The sequence below is a fragment of the Pteropus alecto genome, unplaced genomic scaffold (genome assembly GCF_000325575.1).
Source record: "Pteropus alecto unplaced genomic scaffold, ASM32557v1 scaffold100, whole genome shotgun sequence".
Taxonomy (NCBI): domain Eukaryota; kingdom Metazoa; phylum Chordata; class Mammalia; order Chiroptera; family Pteropodidae; genus Pteropus; species Pteropus alecto.
The window spans coordinates 792,174-796,775 of record NW_006430723.1 but is presented as its reverse complement, the minus strand read 5'-3'; the positions used below and the strand labels follow the sequence as shown (position 1 = coordinate 796,775).

The following is a 4,602-nucleotide window of genomic DNA, read 5'->3' as shown; positions in this document are numbered from 1 at the left end:
CCGCGGAGACGCGCTGGCTGCAGCCCAGGCCCGCTGCTGCTCCCGGGCCGGCCGGGGATCCCGGGTCACCCCGCCTCCTCCGAGTAGGGGACCCCGAAGGTAATGCCAGAGGCATCCTCTGCATCTCCAGGGTCAAATGACAGATCACGCCTGGGGTGGAGCGGACGCTGGTGGGATTCTCCCTCTCACGACTGTCTAACCCCAGAACACCAGGCAACTGCCTCACTCAGTGCCGGCGCTGTAAGAGCATGAAGAGCAGTAATAATAGCTCCTGCAATCTTAGAAGAAAAAAAAAGCACCTTGGCAGTATGAACCTTTACCCCATTTTGCAGATGAAACAAGGCAAGACAAGTGAAGTAACTTACCCAAGGTGACACAGCCAGAAAACAGCAGAGCTGGGACTCCACGCCAAGTCTGTGCGCTCTAAACACCACGCGCTTAACCCTATGCAGTCCTACTCCTCCCTCCCTCCAACACCCACCTCGAAAAAAGACTTCTTGAAGCCCACACTGCCTGTGGCTCAAAGCCTCACCAAGCCAGCCTGGCCGTCCCCGTGCACACAAACACCCACACCTCACCTAGGATGGCTCATCCTTGTGACTGAACATACCTGCCTCATCCAGACAGCCTCCCCACACCACCACTCCAGATGCTTCTTCCTCTTAGAAGAGCCCTCCCACCTCAGGCCTCAGGGCTTCCCATCTCCAGGAAAGGCTGAGGAGAGGAGGTGAGCCCAGACCCCAAGAGCTCCGACCTCGAGTTCCCAAACTTTGAGACGGAAGACTGAGGTCAGAAGAACAGAAATGGGGTGAGAAAGGCCCAGAACTCCACTCCTGGATTTAATTCCTGGCATCCCTGGGCACATCCTGCCCCACCCCATTCCCTCTCTGTAGCTGAACACTCTGAGCCTCCGCCTCCCAGGAAGGTGACATCACAGACTCTGGTCCTCACATATCTCATTCCATTTCTGGCTCCAGCACTATCTACTTGTGGGGCCCTGCTGGTGGCACCTTACCTCTCTTAGCCTCACTCTGCTCATCTGTAAAATGGAACTACAGAGAGCAACCTCATACATAGATGTGAAGACTCTGTGCTAAAGTGCAGCATGTGCCCTACATGCTGTAGGTGCTGCTAGCTACCATCACTCTTAGTTTCTGGGAGAGCTCATTCTGTGCTACTTCTCATCTCATCGATGAGGAAGCTGAGACCAGAGTGGAGAAGTGACTCAAGCTAGTTAGGATGTGTGACAGCCCCTGTTTCAGTGAGATATGGTTGGCTACCTGCTCCACTACAGATGCCCAATTGCTGTCCCCTCCCTGGACCCCCAAGAGGGTACTCAGATGGGATAGAGCTGCCTTTGGAGAGACAGCAAGCTTGCCCCTAGTGAGGAGACTCCAGGATACACCAGGGCCCATACATTTATCACCCCTAGGGACAAAAGGCAGCACTGTGGGGCTCCTCCCCAGGGCAAAGCAGGGTAAAGAGCAGTGTCCTAGCTCAGGATGGGAAGTTGAACTTCTGCACCCTTTTACTCTTACCTTGGCCAGGCCAAGTGAAGTCCTTTCTTTATCCTGGTCCCCAAAACCCTGGCCCCACCCACCCACCCCACACATAGTTTTTGTCTGTTGCTTGGACAATTAATATTGTTGCTGCTGTGGCTGCCACAGTTTATCAAGCCCCTGCTATGTACCAGGCTCTGTGCCAACCACTCTGTGGGAGCATCTCATTTGAATTACTCCACACACAACCTTGTCTCTTATGGGGAAACGGACTTAGAGACAGATGTTGATTACTTGTCCACACAACAACACAGCTGGTTAGTAGTGGGCTAGGATACCAATCTAGGACTTTCTCCCCCAATTCTCTAAACCACCCCCTCTCTGCCAATCCCAGGGAAATGCAAAGATGGACGGGGTCACTTAAACCCAACTACATCCTTTTAAGCTATGGATCTGAGAATAGTATCATTTTTCATGCCTTGGAGACTACGAAATATTGCTCCTTGCCTGGGTTCTCCTCCTCCGATTCCCCCCCCAACCCCCATGCAAGGGGAAAGGCTTAATCCAAAGGTCACCTCCCTCTGCCACTGTCCCAGCTCTTCTAGCCCCTATGAGCATCACCCATTTCTCCCAGGGCCTTTGCAGAGCAGTGCAGGGCCTCATCCAGCACACCAGTCACTACCAAGTGCAGTTATTTATTTACACGGCAGTCTTCCGCACGTGGGCGGGGGCCCTGTCTTCCCTACTTTACTAGGCTCTGCGCAGAGCTGGAATGTGCTGAGCTGAGTTTCTATGCAAGGAGGGTGGAGAAGCAGGGGGTTGGGCGTTGAGATATGGAGTCCACTCTCCTGGTCGGCCTTCTCTCTGAGGTCCCTGAGGATCGGAGGGACACCTGCTCTCCTGGGAGGGCAAGACCTGCCACAACTGAACCAGAGCTGAGTCCTAGCTTTGTTCGACCCAGCCCACCAGCCTTCAGGAGCCACCCTGACTTTCTGCTTCAGCAAGCTCTCAGTGCTAACCCAGTCCTATCTCAGCCACAGTTCCCAGCCCAGCCCCTGCAGATATCCTAAAGGAGCCATGGTCCCCGAGGCAGTCCCCCTGCTCCCATCTCTGTCCCACCCTGGCCTCCTGCCCTCTTCTGAGGAATCTTGAATGCCAGGACTCCAAGGAGTCAAAAAGGCCCATGCTGGGGCCACTCTGCCTTCAGCAGAGATGCTCTCCACAACCCACACCCAACCCGGTCCAATCTGTCTACCCTTTTTCTACTTTTGTGGCTTCTCAGTGACCAACTCAGAGGCATCTGGAACCCCTCCGCATGGGGACCAAGGGTTCCTACACATCTTCCATCATGACCCCCAGTCTCCCACTCCCAGTAGGAGAAATGGGGCCACAGCCCTCCCCACCAAGGAGAGGTGAATGTTTTCATTCACTCTCAGAACACACAAAATACCCCAACACCAAGAACCTCAGGAACACGGATACCCATAGGTTAGAAACCACACAGATATACAGATATAAAAACTAGGGAATGAGGACACATCCAGACATAGACTAAGCACTAACCCCATGTCAGGCCCCATACTTGGGCGTAAAATGTAATGTATCTTTAACCATCAAAACGAACCAACAAAATAAGAATTATTCATGCCCATTCTATAGATGGAGAAATCGGGATACATAGAGACTAAGCATCTTGCCCAAGGTCACACAGCTAGAAAATGACTGAGCAGGGCTCTCATTACCCCCTCATTGGTAGCTATACAGTCAGTGCTGCTCCGGGTGGCTCTACAATTTTCATATCAACCTACCTCTTCTAGCATTGGTAGGAAGTAGAAAGACTTTTCCTGACTGGCCATGGCTATGTCCTGAATGAGGTCACTTCCCTACAAAGCTTTACTTCAAAGCTCACTTCAAGCACACCTCCTTCAGGAAGCCTTCTCTGGTTACCATGGTCCTCTGCCAGCCTACAGCACTTCTTTCTCATTTGACACTTGGTACTGCTGTTTGTCTCTCTGGGTATTCTGCCTCCCCAACCAGAATGGCTGGAATTACGGCTTGCCAAAGCCCCTGCAGGGTTTTGCCCAACATTCCACACACTGAAGGCACTTGGAAGAGACTGCAGGGGAAGTCTGTGACCTCCTTCCCTTCCTTCTCCATCGCACAAAGGATCCTGCCAAAGAAACCCAACACCCCTTCCACCTTCAGAGCCTATGTTTGAAGTCCCGGGTGTCCACACATCAATTTCCACCCAAGTAATTGCAGCCCATCACACACATCATTCTCTATATTTGAAACTCTTTGCGGTTGTCATGGGAACTGCCTTTGCCTTCATTCACTGATCAGGCCTCACAATTAGCTTCAGCAGTGGAAGTCTGTGTCAACAGCAGTCTCAAGGAGGCGGAGGAGCAGCAGCAGCAGCAACAGAAGAAAAGGTGTTCCTCCTCAGAGATACAGAAGAACCAGACTGAACCCAGGGCCCCTAGCAATGTTCAAGGGAGACAGCTGGCCAACAACTCTACTTGCACACTTCGGTACCAACAAAGAGAACACACCTGGGCCCACTCAGGCTGACAGGCAGCAGTTGCAGCTTTGCCCACGCCCCCCATGCCCTCCTAGATGCTTGTGAGGATGTCTTAGGGTCTATGAACCTCATCAGGGTCTCCCCAACCTTCATTCAACAGCCTGGGACCACCAAATGTTCCAGGACCCAAGTAAGTAAGTAATGCGGGACCTTAAGAGGTTGTTGAGAAGGTGGGACACAGGAATGCTGAGTGGTTTAGAAACCTGGGGGCAATCTTGGAGGACTTCCAAGGGGAAATAACACAAAAAGTCTTATATTCCACCTGGAGGATCCAGGACCAGCCGTGTGTGGCCCCCTGCAGTCTGTGTCGTTCCACACTCTTGCCACCAGCCAGAGCATTCCAGTAGCAACTATACATACCCCAGGCTGAGGGGAGATGCCTCCCTCCTCCTGGAAGCCCCCCTCATCCTTCACATATCTTCATACAGAAACTCTCCTTCCCTTTCCCCCTGGGCTCTCTGGGCCTAAAGGTGACTAAGGCTGGTCTCTGCCCTCAAGGCATCCTTCTCTTATAGCCCTACT

At 52.6% G+C, this 4,602-nt stretch overlaps 1 protein-coding gene across 1 annotated transcript in view; it reads right to left on the bottom strand.

The window, feature by feature from the left end:
* Nucleotides 1-4,602, bottom strand: part of TET3 (tet methylcytosine dioxygenase 3) — a 96,497-nt gene that overhangs the window by 79,761 nt on the left and 12,134 nt on the right.